Below are 16,815 nucleotides of genomic sequence, written 5' to 3'. Positions count from 1 at the left end.
CTGTGTATATAGGTTCCAAGTAATGTCTTTGTTTTTCTTTATTTAGGTGTTTGTTTTCATATTTTTGAACATCGCAGTCTTGAAAGATGATGTTTTGATTTTCTGAGACCTTTCCCTTCGTTTTTTTATTTTATTTTTCTCGAGACAAGGGTGTTGCTCTGCCACCAAGGCTGGGGTGCAGTGGCACAATTTCACTCACTGCAACCTCCTTTCTGGATTCAAACGCCACCTGAATAGCTGGGATTACAGGCATGCACCACCATGCCCGGCTAATTTTTATATTTTTAATAGAGGCGGGGTCTCACCATGTTGGCCAGTCTGGTCTTGAACCCCTGGCCTCATGTGATCTGCCCAGCTGAGTCTCCTGAAGTGCTGGGATTACAGGCATTAGCCACTATACCTGGCTTGTTTGTTTTCTTAATTGATATGATGGCTATCTTAAAAAAATTTCAAAGAGGGCTGGGCGTGGTGGCTCATGGCCTGTAATCCCAGCACTTTGGGAGGCTGAGCCTGGCGGATCACGAGGTCAGGAGATTGAGACCATCCTGCCTAACACAGAGAAACCCCATCTGTACTAAAAATACAAAAAATTAGCTGGGTGTGGTGGCGGGTGCCTGTAGTCTCAGCTACTCAGGAGGCTGAGGCAGGAGAATGGCATGAACCCAGGAGGCGGGGCTTGCAGTGAGCTAAGATTGTGCCACTGCACTCTAGCCTGGGCAACAGAGCGAGACTCCATCTCAAAAGAAAAAAAAAAAATCTCAAAGTGTCGTCTTGTCTTTTCTCTCCTAAAACATCTCTTTTTTCCTTTTCTTTTTTTTTTTTTTAAGTGATAGAAAGGACTGACTTTTTAGTCACTGTTTTTACATTTCAGTAATTGGTTATCTTTCACCTTTTTTCTGTCTCTATTTTTCTGAAAATGCCTATTTTCTCTTGCATTACTGTACTTTTAATATGTAGACAGTGGATTAGAAGCTCAGTTCTTCCTCTTTTTTGATTCATAGTATAGTTACTATTAATTCCTTATATAGATCGTGCTGTTTTTAAAATTCTTGCTGTTGCATTATCATGTAGTAAAAATAGTCTCAACATTCACCTACTGAAAGGAGGAAAAGGCGCTGTGTATTTTGTTTTATCCAAGCACGAACCTTCTTTGCTTTGAGTTGTCTTCCTTATAATATCCTATAAAATACAAAATCTGAAGTGAGTCACTAAGATTACTGTTTACTTTGTGCTGAAATAAACCTAGAACCTAAATTATTTACTCTTTATTGTAGCACTGACTTCTTAGAATTGAAACTCTAAAAATCATGGAATTAATGTGAAGTTTTTAATGCAGAGGACAGATTATAGAAATTTTCTTTGTACACTATCACTAAATGTTTACTGTAGTTTTGAGAATAATATTGTTACTGAAGTGGTGACCCAGTAATTTTTAGTTCACCAGAAAACATTTATAGAGTGAGTGTAGGGTACAGAGCTATAGAATTAGCCATGTGTGGATGGGACAGAGGAGAGAGATTCTACCCCTAGACAGCCTCTCTTATTTGTGTGTGGAAATGCATGGATATTTGTAAAGCAGTTCATTAGTAGTTGAACATTCAGTAGTTGGATATTAAAAGTGTTGGAGTGCTGGCAAGATATGAACAGACACTCAAGGAGTGAATCCTTGAATGTCTCTGAATGAGGTGAATTTTGGACAGTCCTTTTAGACAACTTAGAAAAAGGAAGGGTAGAGTAATGGAATTGATATGTTGACATTGGAAAGCATTTTTTTTTTAAAAAAAAATTACGCTTTAAGTTCTGTGATACATGTGCAGCAGGTTTGTTATATAGGTATACACGTGCCATGGTGGTTCACTACAACCATCAACCCATCATCTACATTAGGTATTTCTCCAATACTATCCCTCCTCTACCACCCATCCCCACCCCTCAACAGGCCCCAGTGTGTGATGTTCCCCCTCCCTGTGTCAATGTGTTCTCATTGTTCAACTGCCACTTATAAGTGGGAACATGCGCTGTTTGGTTTTCTGTTCCTGTGTTAGTTTGCTGAGGTTAATGGGTTCCAACTTCATATCCCTGCAAAGGACATGAACTCATCCATTTTTATGGCTGCATAGTATTCAATGGTGTATATGTGCCACATTTTCTTTATCCAGTCTATCATTGGTGGGCATTTAGGTTGGTTCCAAGTCTTTACTATTGTGAATAGTGCCACAATAAACACACTTGTGCATGTGTCTTTATGGTAGAATGATTTATAATCTATTGGATATATACCCAGTAACAGGATTGCTGGGTACAATGGTATTTCTGGTTCTAGATCATTGAGGAATCGCCACACTGTCTTCCACAATGGTTGAACTAATTTACACTCCCACCAACAGTGTAAAAGCGTTCCTGTTTCTCTACATCCTCTCCAGCAGCTGTTGTTTCCTGACTTTTTAATGATCGTCATTCTAACTGGCATGAGATGGTATCTCATTGTGGTTTTGATTTGCATTTCTTTAATGACAAGTGATGATGAGCATTTTTTCGTATGTTTGTTGGCCACATAAATGTCTTCTTTTGAGAAGTGTCTGTTCATATCCTTCACCCAATTTGTGATGGGGTTGTTTTTTTCTTGTAAATTTAAGTTCCTTGTAGCTTCTGGATATTAGCCCTTTGTCAGATGGATAGGTTACAAAAATTTTCTCCCATTCTGTAGGTTGCCTGTTCACTCTGATGATAGTTTCTTTTGCTGTGTAGAAGGTCTTTAGTTTAATTAGATCCCATTTGTCAATTTTGGTTTTTGTTGCCATTGCTTTTGGTGTTTTAGTCATGAAGTCTTTGCCCATGCCTATGTCCTGAATGGTATTGCCTAGGTTTTCTTCTAGGGTTTTTATGGTTTTACGTCTTAACATTTAAGTCTTCCATCTTGAGTTAATTTTTGTATAAGGTGTAAGAAAGGGGTCCAGTTTCAGTTTTCTGCATATGGCTAGCCAGTTTTCCCAACACCATTTACTAAATAGGGAATCCTTCCCCCGTTGCTTTTTTGAGGTTTGTCAAAGATCAGATGGTTGTAGATGTGTGGCATTATTTCTGAGGCCTCTATTCAGTTCCATTGGTCTATATATCTGTTTTGGTATCAGTACCATGCTGTTTTGGTTTACTGTGCCTTGTCGTATAGTTTGAAGTCAGGTAACGTGGTGCCTACAGCTTTGTTCGTTTTGCTTAGGATTGACTAGGCTATGCAGGCTCTTTTTTTATTCCATATGAAATTTAAAGTAGTTTGTCAATGGTAGCTTGATGGGAATAGCATTGAATCTATAAATTACTTTGAGCAGTATGGCCATTTTCATGATAATGATTCTTCCTACCCATGAGCATGGAATGTTTTTCCATTTATGTGTGTGCTCTCTTATTTCCTTGAGGAGTGGTTTGTAGTTCTCCTTGAAGAGGTCCTTCACATCCCTTGTAAGTTGTAGTCCTAGGTATTTTGTTTCCTTTGTAGCAATTGTGAATGGGAGTTCAGTCATGATTTGGCTGTTTATCTATTACTGGTGTATAGGAATGATTGTAATTTTTGCATATTGATTTTGTATCCTAAGACTTTGCTGAAGTTGCTTATCAGCTTAAGGAGATTTTGGGCAGAGACGATGGGGTTTTCCGAATGTACAATCATGTCATCTGCAAACAGAGACAATTTGACTTCCTCTCTTCCTATATGAATACCCTTTATTTCTTTCTCTTGCCTGATTGCCCTGGCCAGAACTTCCAGTACTATGTTGAATAGGAGTGGTGAGAGAGGGCATCTTTGTCTTGTGCCAGTTTTCAAAGGGAATGCTTCCAGCTTTTGCTCATTCAGTATAATATGGGCTTTGGGTTTGTCATAAACAGCTCTTAATATTTTGAGGTACATCCCATCAATACCTAGTTTATTGAGAGTTTTTAGCATGAAGAGATGTTGAATTTTATTGAAGGCCTTTTCTGCATCATTTGAGATAATCATGTGGTTTTTGTCATGGTTCTGTTTATGTGATGGATTACGTTTATTGATTTGCATATGTTGAACCAGCGTTGTATCCCAAGGATGAAGGTGACTTGATAATGGTGGATAAGCTTTTTGATGTGCTGCTGGATTTGTTTTGCCAGTATATTATTGAGGATTTTCACATTCGTGTTCATCAGGGATATTGTTCTGAAATTTTCTTTTTTTGTTGCGTCTCTGCCAGGTTTTGGTGTCAGGATGATGTTGGCCTAATAAAATGAGTTAGGGAGGAGCCCCTCTTTTTCTGTTTGGAATAGTTTCAGAAGGAATGGTACCAGCTCCTCTTTGTACCTCTGGTAGAATTCGTCTGTGAGTCCATCTGGTACTGGGCTTTTTTTTTGATTTGTGGGGTATTAATTACTGCCTCAATTTCAGAACTTGTTATTGGTCTGTTCAGGGATTCGACTTCTTCCTGGTTTAGTTTTGGGAAGGTGTATGTGTCCCGGAATGAATCCATTTCTTCTAGATTTTCTTGTTTATTTGCATAGAGGTGTTTATAGTATTCTCTGATGGTAGTTTGTATTTCTGTGGGATCGGTGGTGATATCCCCTTTATCATTTTCTATTGTGTCTATTTGATTCTTCTCTCTTTTCTTCTTTGCCTGGCTAGCAGTCTATCTATTTTGTTAACCTTTTCAAAACATCAGCTCCCAAATTAATTGAGGAGTGTTTTACTTCCAATTATGTGGTCAATATTAGAATAAGTGTGATGTGTTGCTCAGAAGAATGTATATTCTGTTGATTTGGGGTGGAGAGTTCTGTAGATGTCTATTAGGTCCTGTTGGTCCAGAGCTGAGTTCAAGTCCTGAATATCCTTGTTAATTTTCTGTCTCGTTGATCTGTCTACTATTGACAGTGGGGTTTTAAAATCTCCCACTGTTGTTTTGTGGCTGTCTCTTTGTAGGTCTCTTAAGAACTTGCTTTATGAATCAGGGTGCTCCTGTATTAGGTGCATATATATTTAGGATAGTTAGCTCTTCTTGTTGCGTTGATCCCTTTACCATTATATAATGCCCTTCTTTGTCTTTTTTTTATGTTTGTTGGTTTAAAGTCTGTTTCATCAGAGACTAGGATTGCAACCTCTGCAATTTTTTTTTTTTTTTTTTTTTTTTTTTTTTTTTTTTGCTTTCCATTTGCTTGGTAAATATTCCTCCATCCTTTTATTTTGAGCCTATGTGTATCTTTGCACATGAGATGGGTCTCCTGAATACAGCACACTGATGGGTCTTCACCGTTCATCCAGTTTGCCAGTCTGTGTCTTTTAATTGGGGGCATTTAGCCTGTTTGCTTAAGATTAGTATTGTTATGTGTGAATTTGGTCCTGTCATTATGATACTAGCTGGTTATTTTGCCTATTAATTGATTCAGTTTTTTCATAGTGGCTATGGTCTTTACAATTTGGTATGTTTTTGCAGTGGCTGGTACTGGTTGTTCCTTTCCATATTAAGTGCTTCCTTCAGGAGCTCCCGTAAGCCTGGCCTGGTGGTGACAAAGTCTCTCAGCATTTACTTGTCTATAAAGGATTTTATTTCTCCTTTCCTTATGAAGCTTAGTTTGGCTGGATTTTAAATTCTGGGTTGAAAATTATTTTAAAATGTTGAATATTGGCCTCCACTCTCTTCTGGCTTGTAGGGTTTCTGTAGAGAGACCTGCTGTTAGTCTGATGGCTTCCCTTTGTGGGTAACCCGACCTTTCTCTCTGGCTGCCCTTAACATTTTTTTTTTCATTTCAACCTTTGTGAATTTTGACGACTATGTTGCTCTTCTCAAGAAGTATCTTAGTGGCGTTCTCTATATTTCCTGAATTTGAATGTTAGCCTGTCTTGATAGGTTGGGGAAGTTCTCCTGGATAATATCCCGAAGAGTGTTTTCCAACTTGGTTCCATTCTCCCCGTCACTTTCAGGTATGCCAGTCAAATGTAGGTTTGGTCTTTTCACTTAGTCCCATATTTTTTGGAGGCTTTGTTTGTTCTTTTTCATTCTTTTTTTCTCTAATCTTGTCTTCACACTTTATTTCATTAAGTTGATCTTCAGTCTCTGATAATCTTTCTTCTGCTTGATTTATGTGGCTATTGATATTTGTGTATGCTTCATGAAGTTCTAAAAATATGGAAAACTTCATGAATTTGCATTTCATTCTTGCTCAGGGCCCATGCTAATCTTCTCTGTATTGTTCCAATTTTAGTATATGTGCTGCCGAAGCGAGCATGGAAAGCATTATTTTTTAGAAAGCGTGCTTAACTGCCTTTAAGGAGTATTTTTTACTTGTACTTTGAGTGGTACTAAAACATTGAGCTTGGACTTTCTTCATGAAATCACATGCACCAAACACCCCTTTGGGGTTGGGATTTTTGTTAATTCTTTTTTTTTAAATTTAAATTTACTTTAGGTTCAGGAGTATATGTACTGGTTTGTTATATAGGTAAACTTGTGTCACGGAGGTTTGTTGTACAGATTATTTTGTCACCCAAGTACTAAGTCTGGTGCCCATTAGTTTTTTTTTTTCCTGATCCTCTCCCTCCTCCCAGCCGCCACTGTCTGATAGGCTGCAGTGTCTGTTATTTCCCTCTGTGGATCTATAGTGTTCTCATTATTTAGCTCCCAATTGTAAATGAGAACATGTGGTATTTGGTTTTCTCTTTCTGCATTAGTTTGCTAAGGATAATGACCTCTAGCATCATCCATATTCCTGCAAAGGAAGTGATGTCGTTTTTTCTTATGCCTCTATAGTATTCATGGTATATATGTACCACATTTTCTTTGTCCAGTGTTTTATTGATGGATATTTAGGTTGATTCCATGTCTTTGCTATTGTGAATAGTGCTGCAGTGAACGTACATGCGTCTTTATGATAGAAGGATTAATATTCCTTTGGGTATGTACTCAGTAATGGAGTTGTTGGGTCAAATGGTAGTTCTGATTTTAGGCCTTTAAGGAATCACCATACTGTCTTTCCACAATGGTAGAACCAATTTACATTCCCACCAACAGTGTGTGTGTTCCTTTTTCTCTCCAACCTCGCCAGCACCTGTTATTTTTTGACTTTTTAATAATAGCCATTCTGACAAGTGTGAGATGGCATGTCATTGTGGTTTTGATTTATTTACATTTCTTTAATGATCGGTGATATTGAGGGTTTTTCATATTTTGCAAAAGTTTTTCCCATTCTGTAGGTTGTCTGTTTACTCCGTTGATAGTTTCTTTTGTTGTGCAGAAGCTCTTTAATTCGTTCCCATCAATTTTCGCTTTGGTTTCGGTTGCTTTTGGCATCCTCATCATGAAATCTTTGTGTGTTCCAATGTCCAGAATGGTATTGCCTAGGTGTCTTCCAGGGATTTTATATTTTTAGGTTTTATATTTAAGTTTTTAATCATCTTGAGTTGATTTTTATATATGGTTGTAAGGAAGGGGTCCAGTTTCAATCTTGTGCATATGGCTAGCCAGTCATCCCACCACCATTTATTGAATAGGAAATCCTTTGTTTCTTGCTTGCTTGTTTTTGTCAGCATTGCTGAAGAGCAGATGATTCTAGGTGTGTGGCCTTACTTCTGGGCTTTCTGTTCTGTTAGTCTGTGTGTCTGTTTTTGTACCAGTACCATGCTGTTTTGGTTACTGTAGCCCTGTAATATAGCTTGAAGTCTGGTAGCGTGATGCCTTTAACTTTGTTCTTTTTGCTTAGGATTATCTTGGCTATCTGGGTTCTTTTTTTGGTTCTATATGAATTTTAAAATGTTTTTTTCTAGTTCCATGAAGAATGTCAGTGGTAGTTTAATAGGCATAGGGTTGAATCTATTATATAAATTGCTTTGGTCTGTGTGGCCATTTTCACGATATTGATTCTTCTTGCCCATGAGCATGGAATGTTTTTTAGTTTGCTTGTGTCATTTCTGATACCTCTGAGCAGTGTTTTGTAGTTCTCCTTGTAGTATCTGTCACCTCCTTGGTTAGCTGTAATTCTAGGTATTTTGTTTTTTTGTGTGGCAGTTGTGAATGGGAGTTCATTCCTGATAGGTCTCTTGGCTTGCCTGTTGATGTATAGGAATGCTAGTGATTTTTGTATGTTGGTTTTATATCCTGAGACTCTGCTGAAGTTGTTTATCAGCATAAGGAGCTTTTGGGCTGGGATTTTGGGGTTTTCTAGATATACGATCATGTCATTTATTGAGTTTTTAACATGAAGTGGTGTTGAATTTTATCAAAAGCCTTTTCTGCATCTATTGAGATAATCATGTAGTATTTATTTATTTATTTATTTTATGCATAACTCTTTCCTCAAGTTAGAGGGAGAAAATAAAATTGCAAGCCAAGGTGGAATCTGTTTGGAAGGCTCTGTGTGATGTTCTCATATAAATTACAGAAATGAGTAGTCTTAGAATATCAGAATAAAATAGAACTTAAAAAAATCCATTTAGTAGTAGGACAAAAAAAATGTGTAATTAGCTAGTTAACACTCTGTCTGCTATGTAGTAACCTATTTACTATGGGTCATTTATTGATTACCACACGAGATTGTTAAGGAAAATCTTTGTAGCAAAAATGGCCATGATGCTCAAATGTGTGGACAGTAAAGAATCTACTTTGCTTTTGGCTCTTAGTTGTAGGATTACATTTAAAAGATCTCAAATGAATTTACTGTCATTGCAGTTAAAAAATATAAACTGTTAACTTCTTATCAAGAACATTTTACTGATGTTCTTTATATTAAAGTTAGGCATACGCTGAATCTCATAAAAACTGCTTGGATGCAGAAAAAAAGTTGATTTATGTCGTGCAAATCAAAAACCCCAAACAATTTACAGCCTATTTTGTAGTTTAGAGGATATTAAACAGGCATCACTCATGTTTTGGGGCATCTTGAAGCATTATTCAATATATGTGATCTTGTAAACTTGGATGGCTTTTGCGTTTTCTCAAATTTGCTTGTGTGTGTGTGTGTGTGTGTGTGTGTGTGTGTGTGTGTGTGTCACGCTGTTGGCTGGAGTGCAGTGGCGTGATCTCAGCTTACTGCAAGCTCTGCCTTCTGGGTTCAAGCAATTCTCCTGCCTCAGACTCCCGAGTAGCTGGGATTACAGGCGCACACCACCACACCCGTCTAATTTTGTGTGTGTGTGTGTGTGTGTGTGTGTGTGTGTGTGTGTAGGCGGAGTCTTGCTCTGATGCCCAGGCTGGAGTGCAGTGGTGTGATCTCGGCTCACTGCAAGTTCCGCCTCCTGATTCACACCATTCTCCTGCCTCAACCTCCCGAGTTGCTGGGACTACAGGCACCCACCACCATGCCCGACTAGTTTTTTGTATTTTTAGTAGAGACGGGGTTTCACTGTGTTAGCCAGGATGGTTTCAATCTCCTGACTTCGTGATCTGCCTGCCTCAGCCTCCCAAAGATTTTTTGTATTTTTAATAGAGACGAGGTTTCACCATGTTGGCCAGGCTGGTCTTGAACTCTTGACCTCATGATCCACCTACCTTGGCCCCCCAAAGTGCTGGGATTACAGGTGCAAGCCACCACGTGTGGCTGTGTGTGTTTTTAAAACTATTATTAAAATTCCATTTCTTGGCCGGGCATAGTGGCTCATGCCTGTAATCTCAGCACTTTCGGAAGCTGAGATGGGTGGATCATGAGGTCAGGAGTTTGAGACCAGCCTGACAAACGTGGTGAAACCCCATCTCTAATAAAAATAGAAAAATTAGCCAAGTGTGGTGGCAGGCACCTGTAATCCCAGCTACTCGGGAGGCTGAGGCAGGAGAATAGCTTGAACCCGGGTGGCGGAGGTTGCAGTGAGCCATGATCACGCCATTGCACTCCAGCCTGGGTGACAGAGCAAGACCCCATCTCGGGAAAAAAAAAAAATTCAATTTCTTAAAGAATTGGAACCATCAAAGTTGGCAAGCATTAAGCATGCTAATTAGTTCAACATACCAGTTCTCTGAATTATTAGTTCAAAGAAGCATGTGGACAGGGATGAAATTAAATTTGGGAATTTTTTACTCTAGTTGTTTTAGGATACTTAGGTTTGCTTTGATCTGTAAATAACAGATGCTTTTTCATGCATGGTGTAGAGTATATCAAACATGTTCAAAACTTCAGATACTTAAAATCAAGTTATTTTCCTGATATGCATGCATTTGCTTTATTTTAAAAAATAAACTGGCATAAAATAGGTGTAAGGCCATACATAAAATTTGCTTTATTAATTGCTAAAATATATTGCTTATTTAAATAATCAGTTTTAAGAGTAAAAGCTTTGGCAACTGTGAAAGCATAGGGAGTATGTGTTCATATGTGTGTGTACTATATGTGTACACATAATATACTTTTAGGTATCTAAGTAGTGAAGATAAATGTCTGCTTTACTTTTATTAGCTAAATATTCTATTTAACTTAATAATTGCTTAATCACTAGAATGAAAATAAAACTTTGTAGACTGAGCAGAAACATTGTTTTTAACGTAAGTGTCATAGTTTACTACCTTTTTTGGCTCTTAACCAAAATTTTAGTAGGGGGAAGAACTTTTTTAACGAATGGCATAAAATGGATGGCAGATGGGATGAGAAAGGTGCAGGACCAAGAGGGTAAGAACTGAGAAGTCCTGGATTCTGTTTTCCACACTCCCTGGTCAGAAGGCTTGATTGGCATAGGCCCTAATAGTGTAGGCTGCAGGAAGCAATGTGACGAGAGTCCAGATTGTCTTTCAATGGTGTAAGCCTCCCATTTAGAAGTAATAATAGGAATAAGAATGTCTGGCATTGGGTCGGGTGCAGTGGCTGACGCCTGTAATCCCAGCACTTTGGGAGGCTGAGGCGGGTGGATCACCTGAGGTCAGAAGTTCAAACCAGCCTGGCCAACATGGTGAAACTCCCATCTCTACTAAAAATACAAAGAAATACCTGGGCATGGTGGTGGGTGCCTATAATCCCAGCTAGTCGGGAGGCTGAGGCAGGAGAATTGCTTGAACCTGGGAGATGGAGGTTGCAGTGAACTGAGATCGTGCCATTGCACTCCAGCCTGGTCAACAAGAGTGAAACTCCTTCTCAAAAAACAAAACCCAGAAACCAAAAAAAAAAAAAAAAAAAAATGTCTGGCATTAATTCTAGAACTGAGATGCTCTTTTGCTTAGTAAAGTCATTTTTTCTTTTTGATCATTAAACTACATGAGGTTTTGTAATGCATTCCATTTGTGGCTGTTCTTTATCAAAATATTACTATAGCAGTAGCTTCCTTAGTACATCAGACATCAGGACACTGAAGGTCTAGTTGCAATCTTGCCACTTACTATCTTGTGCCTTTTGAAGTTGTTTAATCTCTCTGGGTATTGATTTCCTCCTTTTAAAAATAGTTGGTAAACTATGACCTGTGGGCCAAATCTAGATCACAGCCTATTTTTGTAATAAAGCTTTATTGGCGTGCAGCCACTTTCTTTCATTTAGGTATAGTCTGTCTGCTTTCACACAACAATGGCAGAGTTGAGTCGTCGTGACAGAGACTGTATGGACCATAAAGCCTAAACTATTTATTGTCTGGCTCTTTACAGAGAAAGTTTGCTGAATCCTAGACTAGATCATCTTTGAGGGCTGTGCGATGCCTTGGAGTAGATTTCCTTTTTGTCAATTTCTCTTTAATTCTAAGCTCTCAAAGTCTGTCTGTCTTTAAAGGATATAGCATCATTTCCTTGTTATCAAATTTGCAAATTATGAAAAGAAGGAAAATACTGAGTAGATCATTGGTTCCCAAAATACAGTCCCTCCACGAATAGCAGCCGCATTGCCTAGGAACTTAGGAACTTGTTAGAAATGCAGACTTTTAAGTTCCCACTTGAGACTTTCTGAATCAGAAACTTGGGGTGAGGCCCAAAATTTGTGTTACACACCCTCGGAATGATTCTGATGCATTCTGAAGTGTGAGAACCACTGGACTAGGTGATACCAAGTTCAGTTAACAGATTTTCTTCTTCTGTTTTGAAAAAAAAGAAAAGCTTAAATACCAAAACCATTTGGTAGGTATATCAGGAGGAAAATATATTGTTGGATATTATTACTAAACCGGTGGAATTAATATATTCTCTAGTCAAACTGTTTGTCATAAATTGTGGATAATTTTTAATGAGAAATTTCTGAGAGGTATATCTGTGTCACCTTCAGCATATTTTTAATGGACAGAAAAGTAAATATGATTAGTTTCTTTGTGGGGTTTTCTTTTCTTGGTGGGAGATCACTTTGATTTATTTCAAAACTGATGATTTATAATAAACAGTTTTCAGAATAAAAGAATTACATTAAGAATTAATTTGCTTGTGAAGAAATGTTTTAAGGAAAGAGCATTTAAGGGGCACAGCAGCCTCTCTGCTGTAGCTGGATTTCTTACCCATTTTTAGTGACATCAGTGTTGAATTGACTTTTTCCTCAGTGCTAAAAGCTGCTAGAAATGAGCACCAATCACACTACTGATCTGTGTTAGGAAAGATCACAAACACAGTGCTTTGTAATAAATCTCAAAAAGAGAAATAGCAAAATTGTACATGTCAAGAAAGCATTACAGGATGACATTGTTATTTGGAGAATTGCTTTCATCTTTGAGATATCTCACACCTGCTTCATTTGGCATAGAATGTTTCCATTTCATGAAAAACAGTCTTTTCCCTCCCCCAGATCCCAAGTTATAGAGAAACAGTATGCTAACAAGGGAAAAATTTTAACATAAAAACTCACTTGAAGGTGCCATTTTAAAACTCAATGTATAAACTGAGTTAACTAACTTTGTTTTGTTGAAAAGGGACCTTTGGTTCGTGTGTGTTTATGTATGTGTACACATGAATATGTACCTATGTATGTGTTTATTACTGTGTGTTTATATATGTATGTATATAGTTCATTTGATGTGCATGTGTATGCACCTATTTCTATGTATATATTTAAAAGAATACGTACAACAGACTGTTTTTTTGAGGCAAAGTCTCCTTGGCTGGAGTGTAGTGGCACAGTCTCAACTCACTGCAACCTCCACCTCCTGGGTTCTAAGCGATTCTCATGCCTCAGCCTCCTGAGTAGCTGGAACTGCAGATGTGTTCCACCATGCCTGGCTAATTTTTGTGTTAGTAGAGACTGGGTTTTGCTTTGTTGGCCAGGCTGGTCATGAACTCCTGGCCTCAAGTGATCTGCTCACCCAGCCTCCCAAAATGCTGGGATTACAAGTGTGAGCCACTGTGCCCGGTGAACAAACTTTTGTGTATGTAATCCTCTAATACTCATTTTTAACTACTTCTAAAATCTGTGTTAACCCTCAGTTACTAACACAGTTCCATAGGCCATATTTATTACTGCTGCTTTCACTTTTCTCCTTTCTTAATGCATGAAAAATATAATATGATCCAAGGGGGGTATGTGTGCATGGGGTGTGTGTTTATAGAGTAGTAGTTAAATGTCTCGAAACAAACTGATTTGGATTTTTAGGCTGTAGATGTTTTTGTTTTTTATTAAATGTCTTGATTGTTTGACTATCATCATGGTTGTTTGTGTAACTCCTTGAGAAGCTTCCTCATGCGGGTAGTTTTTGAAAAGGGGAATATTTATTTGCTTCAGTTTTTCAGGGGATGGTATCATACTGCTTTTTCACATTTTGTGGATGACTTATTTGGCTATCTCTGGGCAAAATCCAGTTAAAAATAATAGTATTTAATATTTAATAAACTACCAGGCTTTTGAACCATCTGGAACTTTATTTTCTTTGCATGCAGCATCTGAGTTTCAGCTGTTAGCGTTTCTCCTTTGCTCTGGGAAGGGTCAATTGCTTTTAAAGTCTTTGAAGCTTGCTGTGTCAGCCCTTTTCATATTTTCAAAATGCCCGTGTAAAAGGGCTTTTCATCCATTCATGCTGATAATTCTTTTGAACTTGGGGTTTAAACCAAGCTAATCAAATTTAATTATAGCTTAAATCCTGTTACAGTGAACTCCAGTGGACTTCTAGGCTAGGTGTTTTTTTGTTTTTTTTTTTGTTTTTGTTTTTTTTTTTTTGGTGTTATATTAGAATTTAGCCATTACCAATATTACTTGAAGTGAGCAGACCATTGACTGCAGTTTGGGAGACCTTTTGTAATGGCCAGGTTTTAGTTCTAGTGACATTGGCAATATGATTTGAACTTTATTCTTTTCCAAAGGAAATAATTGATTTAGCCACAAGTAAAATTTCTTGTTCTTTGCATATATTTCAAAGTATCTTTTCCTATTCATCTTAAACAGTTTTGAACAATTAAAATCTTAAAACTACTTTTCAAAAGAGTCCTTTGGTGGTGGTGTCGCTGATGCTCGTTTTCTGTTTTTAAGATCCATAACAGAATGAGGATTTATATACATCCTCCTAGGGATAATGTCATGGTTTCTGCATATTTGCATAGCATTTTGAGAGAGACTTTTTCATTTTTGCTTCATGTAAAAAAGTTTGAGCAGTATAATTTTCTAGAAAGAAGGAAATATAAATATTTTAGACTGTAGCATATATTAAAGGGAGGTGGAATAGTACTGATATTTTTAGTGCTTTCTTCAAAATGATTGCTAACACATGTGTATTACATTTTAGTATCTTGTTAAATTCACTTGTTAATCTGTATTTGTGCTTCTGTATGTGCAAAGTTTTTTGGTTTTTCCAACACAATTTAAAATTCTACTTAAAGATTACATTTTGTTTGGATTTCTAAGCAGATTTGGGAATTATGGCATTGAAAATACTTTGTTGCTTTTTATGTCTAAATAAAGTCTGCATTTTTATAATATTGGACCAATGTTTGACCTGCTGGAATAAAATGATAGAACTCATTCTATCCTCAAAGAATTGGATCCTGAAATGGAAGACAGGGTTCATGAAGGAGAACAAATAGCAGAGCTCATACAAAGGTGAAAATTTGCTTTTCTTTTTAATATTCAACTCAAAATTGCCAGTTTCCCTGAATTTGTTATAACAAGGTCTCTTGTTTTAAAATGAAGTGAAATGTGAAGTTAATTTACATACTAGCTGCTTCGAAGTGTAATTTTGCTTGCCAAGTTGTTCGGATTTTTATACAGACTTTTAAAAGAATTTTTGTAATAACGCTGCCACAGTGTGTAGGACGAGTTCATGCCTTACGTCTTTGATGGGCTTTAGAATTGTTTGCCACAGTTCCCACTCTAGTCGGAGGACACAACCAGTTCGTCTATGCCTTTTGACCTACATGCCAGAGAGTGTGATTTCTGCATCTGTTTGTGAGTATGTTTATGTAAGCAGAAGCCAAGAATGTCATTAGAAAGTAAAGCTTTAACAAGAAGGACTGAAACCTACTAGGCGAACATAATTTATGGAGAGCAGGGGCTGACATTTTCGTTAGGGAAAAATGCTTCCATTTCTGTACGTGTTTAGACAGAGTACCTTGAGCGTTGTCTTAGTCTTTTCCTGTCTGCATGTTACCATTAAGAGCTCAGGTGGATGGAACATATCTTATGTGTAGTTACAGAGAGATACAGAGCTAAAAGGCTACAGATACAAGCATTAGAATTGTGATGGGGGTGATTAGAAACATGGACTCCGAAGGTTGCTGCCTGTCTGGGTTCAAATCTCAGCTCCAGTACTTAGCCATGTGGCTTTAGGCAAGTTATTTAAACTGTCTTATTTTCTACCTCTGTAAGATGAGAGTAACAGTAATACCAACCTCATAAGGTTGTCGGGAAAATTACATGTGTTCATACATATGAAGTGCTTAGGACAGTGCCTGATATATAGTTCTATATAAATGTTATGATTTATGATTATTGTTGTGATGATAATGATGATGATAATATCACTAGCAGCTCTTCTGAAACTTGTTGGCCTCATCCAAGGCCTATCGTTTAGCTTTATCCCGTGTCTCTAATATTCCATCTGTTGTACAGAGTATATCCTGAACTTTCCTCCCTCTGAATTTGCCCACTTGGCACCTCTTCATTTGCTCTTAAAATCTCTAGACCATAAATTTCAAAGAGGTCACCCAAAATGTTGGACTCAAGGTTTTTGAAAACTATAAGCTAACATGTTAAAATTGAGTGGTTTCATATACAACTTCAGATATCCAAGTTTTCTTGGACAGTCTGGATATCTGGTCATAGTAGGCCTACATTTCTGCATGGCAGTAGTTGTCTAGAACAGAGCGGCTTCCTGTTTTGACAGAAACTGTGCTCTCCATGTCATCAGAGTCCCTGCCACTTCCTGTTGTTTTGACACTTTTCTCATTCTAGTCATCGATATCATTTGTTTGGGCCACGTAATACTTATTTGCTGCCAGCAGTTTAGAGTAAGCAGTGGTTCTCCACCATGTGTTCTGCATACTCATACTCCACTAGTCCTTTGCTGGTAGGTCACCAAATTTTGATCCATGTGTAAAACATAGATTTGTTAAAATCAAGTATGCATAATAGTGTCTTGGCTTTGTCTGTCAGAAGGAACATTGAGCTGGGCAGGTGTGCTTGTATATTAGAGCTGGATACAATGTGGTGAAAAGTTTAGCCCATATTTAAGTTCAAACCAAAGATAAGTGATTAAAGCCCAAGCCAAAGACAATTGGGATATGGGAGAGCTTTGCCTTCTGAGTGTGTAAGGGAGCACAGGTGGGGCATGCCACGTGTTCAGTGTCCCAGTGCTAGGGGTTCAGCAGGGATAAAGAGAGATAACTGATGCCTTAAAGCAGAGTTTAAAAGGAACCCCCTCTGCATTCCAGGCTGTGTAGCAGCATCCCTGGCCTCTACCCACTAGATGCCAGGAGCACCTCCCCCTGAGTAGTGACAATTTAAATG

General features: G+C 37.8%; 1 protein-coding gene and 1 non-coding gene across 7 annotated transcripts in view; one reads left to right on the top strand and one right to left on the bottom strand.

Annotated features, from left to right (window-relative positions):
- Positions 1-16,815, top strand: part of SLC25A26 (solute carrier family 25 member 26) — a 161,442-nt gene that overhangs the window by 64,385 nt on the left and 80,242 nt on the right. The gene's annotated exons all lie outside the window — the stretch shown is intronic.
- On the bottom strand, positions 6,131-6,237 carry LOC119625964 (U6 spliceosomal RNA). Its single transcript, XR_005242177.1, has one exon. It is a non-coding gene; the product is annotated as a U6 spliceosomal RNA (small nuclear RNA).

This window comes from Chlorocebus sabaeus, chromosome 22 (genome assembly GCF_047675955.1).
Source record: "Chlorocebus sabaeus isolate Y175 chromosome 22, mChlSab1.0.hap1, whole genome shotgun sequence".
Classification (NCBI taxonomy): Eukaryota; Metazoa; Chordata; class Mammalia; order Primates; family Cercopithecidae; genus Chlorocebus; species Chlorocebus sabaeus.
This window is presented reverse-complemented; position numbering and strand designations above follow the sequence as displayed.